General features: G+C 46.1%; 1 protein-coding gene across 2 annotated transcripts in view; it reads right to left on the bottom strand.

Moving 5' to 3' along the window:
- The window catches only part of RELT (RELT TNF receptor), a 56754-nt gene that overhangs the window by 23901 nt on the left and 16083 nt on the right, over positions 1 to 16770 (bottom strand). The gene's annotated exons all lie outside the window — the stretch shown is intronic.

Here is a 16770-nt window from a genome sequence, read left to right as displayed (position 1 = left end):
CAGAGGCCATCTGTCTAAGCCAATCCCCTCATTTGACAGATGATAATAACAATAACAACCAGCATTTATACGGCCCAGGACTTCTTAACCCTATTTGTATTATTGGACCCCTCTGGCAGCCTGGTGCAGCCTATAGAACCCTCTCAGAAGGTTTTTAAATTCATAAAACAAAATATATAGGATTATAAAGGAAACTAATTATACTGAAATAGTTATCGTAATATTAAAAATGTATGAAATATTGATTATATTTAATTAGCTTATTCAATTACATATTAAATATATACATATAATATAAAAACACAAGTTCACAGACCCCAGGTTAAGAGTCCTTGATATAGCGCCTTAAGGTTTGCAAAGTGATTTACATGTGCTATCTTGTTTGATGCGCTCTAAGCTACCATCCTGGTCAGGATAGAATGCCTGGCCTGGAGTCATGAAGACTTGAGTTCCAATCCAGCCTCACTTACCAGCTGTGTGACCTTGGGCAAGTCACTTAACCTCAGTTTCCTCATCTGTAAAAATGAGCTGGAGAAGGAAATGGCAAACCCCTCCAGTATCTGCCAAGAAAACCCCAAATGGAATTGGACTCACTGTGATACCTAATTCGCTGTGTGACTTGGAAGACATTCACCCCCACTCCAGGACCTCCTCCTTCCTCTGGAGGATGACTGCCTATTCAGGGCTCCTTTTGGCCGTGAACCCAGTTGCTTCCCTGGAAATGAAGGACTGGGAGGATTGATGGGGGAATGGGGTCTGGCTCCAAAGTGAACAATCTTAGTAACAAGGAGGGAGAGGGGTACAGAGGAAGATACACAGAGGAGACTGGGAAGTAACCAGACAAATTGATGGCTCCAATTCACCCATTATCCTGTCTGGGTCCTCAGCTACCCTCCAAACAGCTTGCTGGGCTTTGAAGAGAGTCACATTTGAATTCCAGGCCTGCTACTGAGCCAATATGTAATCCTGACCAAATCACTCCCCCCTCTCTGGGCCTCAGTTTCTCCATTGCAAGATAGGGAAGTCAGGGCTAAACATAGAACCATATGGCATCATGGTATAGTAGAGAAAGGTTGGAATTAGAAGATCCAGGTTCGAATCTCACTTCAGATGATTCATAACTGTGTGGCCCTGGACAAGTGACTTAACTCCCACTGGATCTCATTTTCCTTATCTATGAAATGACATGGTTGGGCTCAAAGATCTCAGTTCTAAATCTATGATTCTGTGACAACTAGATAGAGATAGATGACATAGATGGAACATTTATTAAGCACTTACTGTATGCCAGAAACCATAACTAGACATTTTTGTATTTGTGGTAAGAGACATGAAATGCAAAAAAGACACCCCAAGGTTGAGCACTACTTAGGTGGCTTTGGGTGAGTAGGTGGGGTAGAGATAGACTTAAGGAGCAGTCGTCTGGGGTATGGCCACCCAGAGATACCTCAAGGCCTCTGCCGGGGAAGCCACTACTGAGGTTGAGAAGCCAGGTCAAGTTAGAAAGCTTACCTGGGGTGCAGCAGAGCGATTACGGAGAGAGGAAACACACTATCTAGTTTTGCTTTTTTTTAATTCTTGCTAACTAGGTCCTAAGCTGCTTAGGAGTATAATGCTGTTAGCACTCTGAATTTTGGTACCCTAGGACAAAGCCCCAGTGGCTCTGCCCTAGTTATGGGACTGACCAGATGAGCTCGGTCTCTTCCAACTTTGACAAGCTCCGTTCTGTCTCAGGCCCTGGGTATCTCTGGATCTTTTATTCACTAATGAGGAAGAAGAGTCTACTTGTTTATCTATGATTAGTTCACGCTGTCCTAGTTGTCTGACAGGCAGGCCCAGAGCTGGAGCTCAGGCTCCCAGGATAGGGGCAGAAGGGGACGCCAGCATGACGACAGTGAAGCAGCCTGGATTTGGAGTCAGAAGACTTGGCTAGAGGCCCAGTTCTGCTGTGTGACCTAAAGTGTATCGCTACCACTTTTTTTTTTTTTTTGGTTGGGCAGTGGGGGTTAAGTGACTTGCCCAGGGTCACACAGCTAGTAAGTGTTATGTGTCTGAGGCTGGATTTGAACTCAGGTCCTTCTGAATCCAAGGCCGGTGCTCTATCCACTGCACCACCTAGCTGCACCCCCCCTACCACTTCTTAGTGGGACACCTTCAACAAGTCCCTTCACCTCTCTGGGCCTCAGCACCCCAGCCTCAAATTCAAAGGCTGGACTAGCTCTCCCAGATCCCTTCCAGGCCCCAGAGCTTATGTGGGTCACACCCTCCTCCTCTTCAAAGCTCTCCTCTTCAAAGCTCGGCCTGCTCCAGGGTCTCCTTACTGCCTCAGGTGACCTCCAACCTCCCCATCCCCCAAACCCTGTGAAGGAACCTCAGCTCTAGGGGCTGGAAAAACTGAGCCAGGAGGCAACTTGATCCTTCATTGTCCCAGCCAGGCCCCACAAGTACCCTGGGCCTAGCCTGTGGTTCAGGTTACACCTCGTGGTGGGAGGGGAGGGAGATCAGCCCAGTCCCCGAAGGGGGTTTCCACATGCCAGCTGAAGCCAGATCCTTCCTTCCCCACTCCCTGCCTACATCTGGAAGGCAAAGGTAGAGGGGCCTGCCTCTACTTCTGTCTCCAAACACTACGGGAAGGACTGAGTTAGACTCTGGAAAGGACTTCCTAAGGGAGAAATAGTAGCTCCAAAGGCCACAGAGACTATAAACAGACCTTTTAATTAGGCTCTAAATGGGTATTTATGACCACAGTCTGCCCCCCTTATTATAGACCATCTTACCCTAACTATCCCAGCCCACACTTCCTGCCTAATGAAGCCTCATGTTCCACTCCTCCATCTAGGATAGGGCTTTTGTCCATGTCACACACAGATGCCCGAATGGTCTGCGCCCGTGGCTGCTTGCTGCAGAGTCTTACACTTTATATAAGGCCTGTTGGCTGGCTCACAAAGCCTGGAACTGTTTGCAGAACCTAGCATTATTCCAAGAGCCTACTGACCCTATGCATGACCTCAAGGCTAATACTAGAAGAGTCTTGGACTATTCTCAGAGCCTGAAGCCTGGAACTGTTTGCCTGCTTGGCTACCATAGGCTTAGAAGCATTCTTAGGGCCCATATGGCTATTTGCAAAACTCCTGCCTATTCAGCCACCCTCCCTCAATGTCCTCCCAGACCCTAGTTCAGAAGCCTCAGGTGCTCTCTGAGTAAACAAAGAAATCCTCGAGCTCCGCATACTTGGGGCAGTGGGCCTCACACAGGCCCTCCCCTCCCCTTTGAAAGAAGCCAGGCCCTTCTGGCCTCCCTTCAAATCACCCTCCCCAGAGAACTGCTCTGTTACCCCAGCTGCACTTCTACTCAGTCCTCTCTCCTTCGTGCACTCAAGTCTCACCTCTGCCTCTGAGAAGGCCTTGTTTCCTTCAGCTCTGCTCCCACAACCCCTTCCTACACGAAGCCTTTCCTGATTCATGCCAGCTGCTAGGGCCCTCCCCCTCAAAAAAATATATCTTGTAAATTTTTATATTGTATAGATATTGTATATTGTATTTTTTATGTTGTGTAAGATATACACAACTTTATATTATATGGATGTATACATACACACAATATATATTTTGTGCATATATGCTATAAATACATATTTATGTTTATTACTTCCCTGCCCCCCCCAAATGAAAGTTCCTTCCCTTAAGGAGCTTAGTAGAGTGCCTGGCACATAGTAGGTGCTTAATAAATGCTTATTGCTTAACCGATGTACTGATGAAGCCACGGCTTTCCCTCAGACTAGGGACTCTCTACGAGAAAAGGCCATATATCTTCTGGGAGGGGGCAGGGTGTTGCATAAAAACCAGAATTACAGCGTAAAGGGGACTTATGAATCATTTAGTTCAATCCTGATATTTTCCAAAGGAGGATTCAGGGGTCCCAAGAGGAGAAGGGGCTGGCTCAGGGTCACACTGCAAGTCAGTGGCAAAGGACTTGAACCCCAAAACCCCAGAGGTGTCAAATTTGGGGTCTGTAAAACTCTCCAGTGCAGACAGACTCCGACTAAAATATAATTGGGAAATGTTTAACAAAACAAATAAAATAAAAATACATAACACAATACAATAATAATACAGTAACAAAATACAAAAATAAATATACAACACAGGTAATGTTAACTTATGGTTCTCTACATCTATATGCTACCTGCAGGGATCAGTTTCTATTTGAAGTAGATTTGGGGGGTGGGGGAAGACCCCTATCTAGACCCATATCTAGAACATTGGCTCCACATTTTAGGAAGGTCACTGGTCAATGAAGGCAAGACCAGAGGAGGATGACCTATATGGAGAAGGTACTAGAAGCCAAGGCCAAATGAAGGTTATCATTTGGATCAACTGGAGATGTTGAGTATCACAGCGCAGGGCTGGAAGCAAGTGGGGAACAACTGCAGAGAGAGTTTCCAGTGCATGGAAAACCTTCCTGGGATTCACCAGTGGAAAAGTAAAATGGGCTGTCTCAGAAGGTAGTGAGCTCCCTATAACTAGAGTTCTGCAAGCAAAAGCTTAATGAACACTCCATAGAGATCAGAGGATCATAGATCTGGACCCGAAAAGAAATTGAGGCCATAGTCTAAACCCCCTTGTTTTACAGATGAGGAAACTGAGGCTTAGACTATGAATGAGGCCATTAACATTTGATGAATTGAATTGAGTCCCACATTCATCATCATCCAATCTTTCAACAGGTGAGACAGGAGAGTCCTGGACTTGGGAAGTGGCGAGGCGGTTCAGGAAACCAGGATTCTAGTCCTCCACGACTCACTCTGGGACCATAGGTGAGACTCTTCCTCTCTTGGCCTTCATTTCCAACCCTAAGAAATGGAGGACTCATAGGATCAGAGACCTAGAACAGGAGGGACCTTAGAGGTGATTCTAATCCCATTAAGGTCATACAACTAGTTAATGATAGAACTGGTTCAGAATTAGGTTGTCTGGTTCGAAATCCAGCCCTTTTCCCACTGCCTCTTTCCTGCTGCCTCAGACAGAGGACCTGGGCTTAAATCCTAACTCTGTCACTGACTACGTGACCCTAGTCCAGTCTCTGACTCTGTTTCCTCCCCTCCAAAATGAGAGCTTGGACACCAGATGGTGTATCAGGTTCCTTGCAGCTCTTGGGAGGGATGGTTTACCTCTGGTCAGGGCAGCTCACAGGTTTCCAGAGTTAGCTTGGCACCCTCCCTCCCCAACCCAGATTGCTTTCTCCTCTAGGAACTGGGTGGGGATTTTAAACTTCTGAGAAAAAGAGGAGGAAGGAAATGAAAGTACTTGGACAGCGGAAGAGGGGAGGAAGGGTTGGGCAGTCAGGGGCCCAGGTTCTACTACCTCACTGGGCCTGAAGAGCCCAGCAGTGACTTGTGTGGAGGAAGAGATGGGGCCCTAATCATTGTGCTGCCCCCACCAAAGAAGTGTTCTACAAGAAGGCCAGAAGTCATTTGCTGATTACCCAATGTTTGGGGTTATCTGGATCACTGCTCCTTTCCCCTAAGCACCATGTGGCATATGGCAGATGGCCAGCAAAAGGGCCCTCTGAAGAGCAGGAAGAGTGACATAGGCCTGACGTTAAGGGCTCTCCACGATCAAGTGCCACCCTAACTTTCCAGCTTTCTCTCATACCTTTCCCCTTCAGGAATTCTATAGTTCCTCTAAACTAGACCATTCTAGGTCCTCCAAGCTTGCCCTGTACATTCCTGCTTCCATGATTTTGTTCTTGATGCCTGGAATAAACTCTTTCCCCCTTTTCACTTTCTGAATTCCTATCTCTCCTTTAAATCCAACTTAAATGCTACCTCCTCCAGGAAGTTTTCTGTGATCTTCCAGTGGTACAGTGGATTTGAATTCAGAGCACCTAGATTCAATCCTCCTGTTACTACTTAGCATAAGCCTTTTCTAGAATCTGGACCTCAGTTTCCTCATCTCTAAATAAGAGGGTTGGATGAGATAGCTAAAGCCCTTCTTAGCTCTGACTTTCTGTGCTCTATGTTCCAAGGCCTAAATCTAATTCTGTAATTCTATGACCTCACTTTTGCTATACACTTATCAGGTAACATTGTGGATTTCAGTTTTCTGTGTGGGTATCTTAAACCCCTCCAAGGCTGGAAGCTCCTTGAGAGTAGGGACTATTTCATATTTAAACTTTGTATCTCCCCAGCTCAAAGCACCATTAATAAGGCTATTAATAAATATCTGTTGAGTTGAATTGAGTCTCACACTTCATCTTCCAATGTTTCAACAAGTGAGGCAGCGGAGTCTCAGACTTGTAGTGGTGATGGTGGTGGGGAGTCAGGAGATCAGAGTTCTGGTCCTGGGTCTGCCACAGACTCACTTTGGGACAACAGGCAGGACCCTTCCTCTCCTGGCCTCCATTTCTACCTCTAAGAAATGACAGGAATCATAGGACTACAGATCTAGGACTGGAAGGGACCCTAGGGTGACTCTAGTCCAACTCCTTCATTTTACAGTGAGGGAAACTGAGGCCCAATGTGACTGGGCCACGAAGTCCTTCTCCAGGAATGGTTTCAAAAAAACCTGGGAAGACTTACTGATGCAAAGCAAAGTGAGCAGAACCAGGAGAACATTGTACACAGTAATAGCAGCATTGTAATGGCTGACTATGAAAGACTTGAGGGGCAGCTAGGTGGCGCAGTGGATAGAGCTCCGGCCTTGGAGTCAGGAGGACCTCAGTTCAAATCCAGCCTCATACACTTGACAAAGACACTAGCTGTGTGACCCTGAGCAAGTCACTTAATCCCAATTGCCTCAACAAAAAAGCAAAAAAAAAAAAAAAAGACTTGGTTACACTGATCAACACAGTGATCCAAGACAGTTCCAAGGTCTCATGATGAAACATGCTATTCACTTCCAGAGACAGAACTAATGAATTCTGAGTGCAGACTGAAGCATGCTTTCGTTTTACTTTCTTTTTCTTTTTTGAGGGGTGGGGAGCAATGTGGCTAATATAGGAATGTTTTACATGATTTCATAAGCATAATGGGTATCATCAAATTGCTTACTTTCTTAATGGGTGGGGGAAGGGCTGGAGGGAGGGCATTTGGAGCTCAAAAACATTTTGAATGTGATAAATATGAATGAATAAACATGAACAAAGATAGAGCTATCTATCTAGACATCTAGTCTAGCCTCATCATTTTGCAAAGGAAGACATGAAGCTGAGAAAGGGGAAGGAACTTGGCAAAGTTCACGTAGGAAGCCGGTAGGAGGAGTCAGGTCTAGAAAGAGGAAGCAGCTGGAGGACTCAGCCACTCTCCCCCCACTTCTTCTTTCCTCAGCTTCCTGTATCTTCCATCATTTTGAAGGGACACGGTGTCATTGACAGAGGGGTGACATCTTCCTTTACCCAGCCTAGGAACTGAACAGCATTTGACTGTATAGTCAGAGATTCCCCCATAAATCCTTCTGAAATCCAAACTGCTTCTTCTCCCTCCTACTCAAAGGAGTACTCATTTCCCCACACCCATCATCGGCTCAGAATCTGCCATAGCTCCCTAAGACACTTGGGTAACAGTCTAGATTCCTCTACCTGGCATTCAAGGCTCCTCAGTGTGACCCCAACCTCCCATGTTTCAGCCTCATCTCCCTTTGGACTTTATCCCCCTTCCCCTATATTTAGGCAGGTTCTCCCCTCCTCTGAAAGCTAATTTTTCCTTTCTGTCCCAGTATTAGCTATGTTTAAATAAAAAGAGTCCTTGCTTTGAGGTCAACGGACATGGCTCTGACCTTAGGCAGGTCACTTCTCTCTCCCTTTTCTCTCTTTTGAAGCAGCTAGGTAGTACAATGGATAGAGCACTGGCATGGAGTCAGAAAGACCTGAGTTAAAATCCAGCCACATAACCCTTCTCAGCAATATAAGGATCTAAGACATCTCCAAAGGCCTCATGATGAAAATGGTATCCACAAATAAGAAAGAACTATGGAGTTTGAACGCAGATTGAAGCATACTATTTGCTATTTTTTTTCTTCTGTTGTGTTTTGTTTTCTCTTTCTGGTGGTCCATCCTATTGGTTCTAATCCTTACTTAGAACATCATGTGAAAATATGTTTAATAGGAATGTATTTGTATAGCCTATATCAGGTGGCGTGCTGTCTTGGGGAGGGAGGTGGGGAAGGAGGGGGAGAAAAATTTTAAACTCACAAGCTTATGGAAGTGATTGTTGATAATTCAAAATAAATTAAATTTTTTTTAAAAAAAGAAAAGAACCTCCCCCAAAAATAAAATAAAAAATCCAGCCACAGACCTTTCTTTGTTGTGTGAGACTGAGCAATTCATTTAATTTTTGTCTGCCTCAGTTTCCTCAACTGTAAAATGGAAATAATAATAGCACCTACCTCCCAGGTTTGTTGGGAGAATCAATCTGTAAAGTACTTATGCAGTTCCTGGCACACAGTAGGAGCTTAAAAAATGCTTGCCCCTTTTCCTCCTCTCTATGAGCATCAATTTCCCCATCTGTAAAATGGGAGAGAATAAGTCCTTGCTCTTCCTTCAAAGAGAATGGATAGCTACATGAATGCCAGAAGGTAGTCTTCGAAGCCAGTCTCCTCTGGGGAAATATCTCCTCGCAACAGTCCACAATAAATGCTTCTCCCACTTTGGCATAATGATGGAAAGAGCTTTGCTGAGTGATCTTAGACAAGTCCACCCCTCTTTCTGAGTCTCAGTTCTTTTTTCTGTAAATCGATGGAGCCGGATGAGCTGCTAAGACCCTTTACCAACTCTGTTGTCCTGGTCCAGGGGGCTGCCAAGAATATTCAGTCATTCTACAACCAACTTTCTGAGGGCTCAGTCATCATTTAACACAGAAGATCACAGGACTTAGGGCAGAAGAGGCCATTACAACCTTCATTATACAGATGAGGAAACTGCAGTGATTTGCTCAAAGTCACCTGGCTAATAAGTGAGTGATAGAATGAAGATTTGAACCCAGGTCCTTTGATACAGAATTCATGCTTTCTACCATACTTAGGTGACATCTTAAGGAACAGCAAGACTGGTCTCTTAAAGCACCTGGCCTCACCCCTCCAACTGAGGACAGTGTCTCTCTGTTCTACATGCCTCTGTTTCCCCATCTGCATCCATCCCAATGACCACCCTGATCCAACCACCCCCGAGACACAGATAGTTGGCAAATAATCCCTTGCTTTGAACCATGGACAACAAACAGAAAATCGATGGAAAAAATGAAAGAAGCAACCAACCAATAGAAAATTTCAGGTTAATATAAAGAGAGAAACAATCTGTCTCCTGGCAACTCAGGCTTAACTAGGCCAGTGGGGGGTGATGAGGAGGGGGGAAGCTCTCCTGACCAGAGTCCCGTGGAATGGACACATGAAGACCTTATGAGTAGTGGCGCTTCTTCTTGCACATATAGCTGCTTTCCCTCTCACTCTGGGGTCTCCCTGAGAGAGGAAACTATGCCCCCCTCCCCAGCTGGAGAGTTCCCTGGGGGTCATAGGGCTGCTGCTCTCCCCTTTAGACTGATGGCTCCCTCCAGAGAGAGGAGCCCACGTCTCTCACTTTCTCCACAGCTACTCAAATATTTGAACACAGACGATTATCTCTATAAATCAGCTATTCTCCAGCCTTCTCCTCTTCTTTCAGTGGATTTTTCCAGTTCTGTCCTCATCCTGGTCACTCTTTTACTGAACTCTCTCCAAGTTTGTTAATGTCTCATGGTAAATGTGGCTCTAGAACTGAGGTGGCTGGACCCAAACAAAGGACAGCAGGACTCTTATCTTCAGTCTGGGTCTAGACACTTAGCTTTTTTCTAACATCCCACTAGCCTTTCAGATAGTCAGCCTGGGCTGGTGGCTGGCTAAAACCACTCAGGTCATTTTCATCCTTCTAACATCTATTTTGGGTAGTTGATTTTTTGAATCCAAGGGTAGTACTTTACATTAATACAGTTTATATTTCCTAAGAGACAAAATTGACTCTGGCTATTGTGGGAATCTCTCTGGTGGTCAGTCAGAACCTGAAATTTAAGATTTCTCCCTGTGGAGGTGGGGATGGCTGGGGGGGGGAGGGGACAGAAAATATTTTTCTATATTCCCAGCCTTCAGGAGTCTCCTCTAGGGAAAATACCCTATCTTTTAGCCCAACTCTCTTACATGTCTCTGCCTCTTCCTAACTTAGCTAACACCATATTTGGATGTCACTTTACCTCAATGGAACTGTTTTCCCCATCTCTAAAATGGGGATAGTAATTCTCATACAACTTTATAAGCTTAGAGAAATAGGGACTATTATCTTCCGGGCCTTGGTCTCCCCCTCTGTAAAAGAGGCCAGTCACCCCCATTCTGCCACATCCTCCCTTGGCCGTAGTGAGAGTCATCACACAGTAGTCACGGGAGCTACTTTCCAAATTCTGACTTCTCAGCCTCCTCATTTAGCCTCAAGAAACCCAGGCTCTTTTCAATAAGCCCGAGTCTCTAGCATTATCAGAAAGACAAAATCTGCTGTCAAAAACTGGGAGACCTAAGTGTGCATTCTGGCTTCATCATTAATCACTGTGTGACCCTGTGGAAGCCAGTTCCTCTCTGGGCTACAATTCCTTCTTCTGTAAAATGGGGGCAGCCCCTGTGCTATCTATCTAGCTCATGGGACTATTGTGTAAAAAGTGTTTTGCAAAGCTTAAAGCATTTGGGAAATGGAAGCTGCTGCTACTATTTTGACCCTCAATTTCCTCATCTCTTGTAAGAGTGATGATACCTGCACTACATACTTCACAAGGACAGTGGGTAAGGCTCAAAGGAGACAAAAGAGACAGTGTCTATAAAATGCACATCATTTCTGCCTGAGTTTTCACCTCTTCCAGGAAGCCTCCTCAGATAGATCCCACCGGAAGTCATCTGGTCTGAGTCCTTCGTTGGATAAAGGAAGGCACTGAAGGGACTTTGCTAAGGTCTCACGCTCAAGTAAATATTTCACCTGAAGGTATTTCCAAAGGAGTAACTTCAGGCCCAGGGCAGTCTTCAAACAGTCTCAAAGCCTCCCAGCCACAGGACAGTCCAGTCCCTAGAACCTTCAGTGGGGGCTGTTGCTAAGAACACAGGGGCTTCAGGACACACCCTCCCCTTCCCAGGACCTTAGGGAGTTTTCAGAGCCAGGAAGCCGACATCCTTCGGGAAACTGGGGGACTTCCAGAGGAGACTGGGAAATAACCCAACAGAGGAGCAGGTGGGAGATGGGAACAAGAGAGACTCATGGAACCCACAACAGGCCCGGTAACCACAGACCATCAGTGTCCAAACCACAAAATGTCAGAGCTTGCAGGGAACGGACAGCATCGAATCGAGATCATCAGCTGGAGAAAATGGAGCATCAGAGCTGGAAGAGCGCTTCCAGACTAAAAGCAAATGAGCATCATAGTAAGGGACCCCCTCATCCTTGTTGTTCAGGCTCTCTGTGACTGTTTGGGCTTTTCTTGACAAAGATACCGGAGTGGTTTGCTATTTCGTCCTCCAGCTCATTTCACAGATAAGGAAACGGAGACAAACAGGGGCTAGTGACTTGCCCTGGGTCACGCAGTTAGTAAGTGACTGAGGCCAGAGTTGAACTCACAAAGAGGAGTCTTCCTGACTCCAGGACTCAAGGGGCCACCTCAGGCCTCATCAAATCCAACCCTCTCATTTTACAGATGAAGAAACAGACCTGGGGAATTTCAAATGACTTGTCCAAGGTCACAAGGGTAGTATCTGAGGAATGATTTGAACCCAACTCCTCTGATTTCCCTCCAGAGTCTGTGCTCTTCCTCCTGTACCACTAGCAAGCAAGGGTCCCTCTGGTCCTACCTCCTTATTTTACAAAGTACATGGGGGAACTGAGACAGGGAGGTAAATGATTTCCCCAAGGTCATATGGATGGTCAGTGGGAATCTCTTCCTCAGGGCTTCTTAACCACAGGTTCATGAACTTGGAATGTGTGTGTGTGTGTGTGTGTGTGTGTTCGTACTATTTCAATATACGGTTTCCTTGCTAATCCTGTGTATTTTATTTTAGACATTTGACAATATTATTCTGAAGGAACCCATAGGCTTCACTAGATTGTTGTTAAAGGGGTCTATGACAAACAAGATTAAAACCCCCTGCTCTAAATGCAGACCCCAGGTATTCCCCCCTCCCCCCAAGGGCATTCTTATCACACACACACACACACACACACACACACACACACACACACACACACACACACACACACACACATTCTGCTGTCTCAAAGGAGAAGTCTTTAGTATCTGGGTTCCCTTCTCCAGTTCCCACCCTTTATCTCCTTCTGACCCCCTTGCTATTTCCCCATCTACACAGCCCACACTGCCCACACTATAGCAAAAGACAGGCCCACATAACTCCATCACCGGTGGTGACCAGTATTTTTTTAAGGGGTAAGGGAGAGTGGAGGTGGGGGGAGGGATAACAGAACTGCTTGGCTTGCTTCTGAAAGCATCAATAAGAGAGTTTTTTAAGTCATGTTGTGGCCTTGTAAATCCTTACACAAACACACACACTCCGCCCCCCCCCCCCCCGACTGGGACTGGGGAAGGAATTACTGCTCCCTTGATTACATGTTGTCGACGATGCTCTGATCCTATGTCTGTTTCTCCTGGGTATTGTCCCCCCAGTCTCAGACCAGGGGCTGGCTGAAGGCAGTGACCACTTGCTCCCCTCCCTCCAGGGGGTCCCTGAGGTCCAGGGGCTCCATCTTCCCACTAAGCAGAGATGCTCCTGAGGAAGACATCACATCTACAAGCCTAGTGGAGAACTGAGGAGGGAGAAAAGGTCCTTAGCATGTGGGTAAGGGAAGCATTCAGACGCCTTCCTGTGGTTACTTTGGAGGGACTGATCTCCAAATGACCTCCTCCCCCCCACCTCCAGTTCTTTTGGAGGCAGCTAGATGTGGTGGTGGATAGACTGCTGGACCTGGAGTCAGGAAGACCCGAGTTCAAATTTGACCTCAGACACTCACCAGCCATGTGAGTCCAGGCAAGTCATTTAACTTGTTTGCCTCAGTTTCCTCAACTGTAAAATGGGGATAATAATAGCACCAACCTTGGAGGGATCAAATGAGATAATATTTGTAAAGTGCTTAGCACAGTGCCTAACACATGGTAGGTGCTATTATAAATGCTAGATGTTGTTGTTGAAATTGTTTTTATTATTTTCCTCAGTCCCTTACTCTGACCCAGAGGGGCAACAATGAGGTGCCTGGGAAGGTGGGTGATGTTTGTGATCGGTGAGAAAAAGATCCTGCAGTAAAAAGAAAGGTGACCTCAGAAAACTGACATCAATAGGTGGGTTGCAGAGGGGAGCACCCAGGATCAAGAATCAAAAAGGGCTCGATCTGCTGCTTCCTCTTTGTGTGACCCAGTTTTTCCAGCTAGACCCAAATGTGGGCCGGGGAAGCCCTAAGCCCCTCCATAATCCTCCTGGAGAACAGAGGACATAGGGGCAGCTAGATGGAGCAGAGGATAAAGCTTCGGCCTTGGAGTCAGGAGGACCTGAGTTCAAATTCAGTCTCAGACATATAACACTCACTAGCTGTGTGACCCTGGGCAAGTCACTTAACCCCAATTGCCTCACCAAGAAAAAAAAAAAAAGAATAGAGGACATAAGACAGTCAGTGAGTCATTGAGAGTCCATTAAGCACTTGCTATGTGCAAGGTACTGCGCTAAACTCTGGAGACAATGAAAGGTAAAAATAGTCCCTGTCCTCAAGGAGAGTATACTCTTAAAATAGCCATGCAGATTAAACTCCCAGTGAGTAAAGACTGGAATCCCAGATTAAATTAAATCCAATTAGATTAAATTAGATCCAATTAAATGCTAGATTAGATTTCACCTGCGGAGAGGGGCCACTGGATGCCATCTTCACCCAGTATGGAAGAGACCTTCTGAAGTCATCCCAGCCATCCCCTCGCCCCGAGGCAGGGTGCATTTCTGTCTTAAGGAAGCAGACTGTCTGGGATTCTAGTCTGGGCACACCTATGTAGGCAGCTCAGGGTAGCCTTGGAGATGAAAAGGTCTGTGGGGAAGGGGAAAAAGAGGCAGGCAGGGCCAAGTGATAATTGGCCCTTTGGAGGTTAAAAAAAAGAGAAGATTGGAGATAGATAAATGAACCCTCTCCACCCCATCTTAGCCCACCCACACTTTTCTACCAAAGCACTTTCTTTGGCTGAGCACTGTAATTGGTGCCTGGGGTCTATGGCACCCATCCCCCACTCCCCAAGGGAGTTCTCAGATCTCAGCCCCCATTGTCCTCAGGGAGTCCTCAGTCTTCGAGGACCCCAACGGGAAGGAGACAGGGCACATGGATATACAAAGCTACCAGTCCCAGCCCATGATGAGGTTGGAGGTGGGGAGGGAGAGAAGAGAGGGAGAGGGAGAAGAGTGGTCTCAGATCATGGAAGATGAGACAAAGTCCTTCTCACAAAGGTAGGACTGAGCTGACCAGCTGAGAACTCTGCTATTGCTCAGTTTACCTTCCTCCAGTCCTCTTCCTCTAGGATGTCCACCAGGATGTCAGGGAAGAAAGCAAGAAAACACTGAAACTTTGCTCCATCCAACCAGCCCAGCCCTGGAATTGCCTCCCAAGGCCCAGCTCGCCCCATCCACTGGGGTGGCAGGCCTTTCTCTGGCTTCTCCAATGAGACTAGGAATTAGTTAGGAAGATTTGAGTTCAAATCCTATCTTTGACACTTGGTTTTTCTGTGACTCTAAGAGTCACCTTCTCTGAGTTTCCTCCTGGGGGACAATAATACTGATACTGTCTGTTTCCTAAAGTTAATAAGGGAAAATACCTTTGTAAACCTTAAAAGGCTAGAAAGATTTCTCTCCATTGACAGATAACCCCAATAATCATAACCAGATTTGGACAGCGTCTGCCCTCAAGGAGAGGGCAGGAGGGCTCTATAAGCTAGGTTTAAGCAAAGAGACCCCAAGATTGTCATAACTGCTCCAATTTCTATATGACCTTATTTAAAGCATTTACAAAGTACTTTCCTCACACCAGCCCTGGGAGGGAGATGATGTAAGGATGACTAGTTCTGTTTTACAGATGAGGAAACTGAGGCTTAGAGAGAGGAAATGACCCTCCTAGGAACACACAGTAAAAGGCAGAACCAGGATCCGCAGCAATTTTGCCTGTGTGGGCAACTCCAGGTAATGCAGAAACAATGAACAGAGGGGAGGCCCTAGAATTAAGAATTAGAATTAAGCTAATCCCCTGTGGGCTTATTATAATGGGAAAGGACAAGGGAGGACAAGCTGTCCTTTGTTAAAAGTTACCATCACCCTCCTCTAGGCTTTTTCAAATCCTACCTGCCCTTCAAGGCCACAGTCAAGGCCCGTCTCTTTCAGGAAGCCCTCCAGTAGCTCCAACAACTGATGGTGTCTTCCTTCTAGGACCAAGCAGGTAAAATGACGACTTGCCCAGGGCCATACAGCTAACTAGCTGTCAGAGGCAGAATTTGAAGAAGCCAGATCCTTCCTGGCTCCCTGCACTAGACGTGTCTTCATTACCTTGGCTTTTAGTTAGAGCCAATCTATCAATAAATATTTTTTAAGTCCCGATGTGCCAGTTAATGTGCTAAGTGCCCGGAATACAAAAGAGGCAAAAGACACTCCCTGACCTCAAGAAACTCACAATCTAATGAGGGATTCATGCAAACAGATACAAAACAAGTCATATGCTGGACAAATAGGAAACAATGAACAGAGGGGAGGCCCTAGAATTAAGAATTAGAATTAAGCCAATCCCCTGTGGGCTTATTATAATGGGAAAGGACAAGGGGGGACAAGCTGTCCTTTGTTAAAAGTTACCATCACCCTCCTCTAGGCTTTTTCAAATCCTACCTGCCCTTCAAGGCCACAGTCAAGGCCCGTCTCTCTCAGGAAGCCCTTCAGTAACTCCAACAACTGATGGTGTCTTCCTTCCCTTCTGTGAGTTTCTGCAGCCCTGACTGTCTGAATCTAGTCTAGTCTGATTCTTAATGACATACCAGCTTTTGTGGCTGGTTAACTATTTGTTGCACTCACTGAGTCTTTCTTGCTTCCAGGACCCAAGATTGGTCATGGCAATTAACATGAGCTCAGCTGCCTTTCAGGATTGTTTTAATTTGCCTTACTCTGCAGTCAGTGTGCATGTGATTCTTCTGGTCCTACTTCTTCACTCTACATCATTCCATACAAGTCTTTCCACGTTTCTCATGATACACTAATATTCTATTACACTCACATGCCACTTTGCTCATTCACCCTCATTTTTGGGAGAAGGTAAGCAATTTCCCAGGCACCCCTAGGAAATCGCAGATCCAGGATTTGACCCCAGGCTTTCGGGGGTCTCCAAGTCTTCTCCACACCATTTGGCCTCTCCTCTGGCCCTCCTCCAAAAGCCTTAACTGCTCCTGAGACACCGGGCTCTGATAGATGAGCTTTTGCTTACTTTGCCTGGAACGAGGCCCCATGTTGCTTCTCATGTTCCACCCTGTTACCCCTTTGTGAGCTACCCCTACCCCAGTATTCCCTTTCCCTTGACAGTAAAGACTGACTGTCTTGCCTGTATTTGTATCCCCAGCCCTTTAGCACAGTGCCTGACACACAGTAATCACTTAATAAATGCATTATGTATCTTTATCTATCACCACTGTGACATGCCAGCCTGTCTCTCCCTGTCTGGTCCTCAGAGGATAGAGAACAGATCCTCCATCTGTCTTCTTTCTCC

The sequence above is a fragment of the Phascolarctos cinereus genome, unplaced genomic scaffold (genome assembly GCF_003287225.1).
Source record: "Phascolarctos cinereus isolate Bilbo 61053 unplaced genomic scaffold, phaCin_HiC Scaffold_726;HRSCAF=1367, whole genome shotgun sequence".
In the NCBI taxonomy this organism is placed as follows: domain Eukaryota; kingdom Metazoa; phylum Chordata; class Mammalia; order Diprotodontia; family Phascolarctidae; genus Phascolarctos; species Phascolarctos cinereus.
The sequence above is the reverse complement of the archived record's forward strand: the minus strand, read 5'-3'. Positions and strand labels throughout refer to the sequence as shown.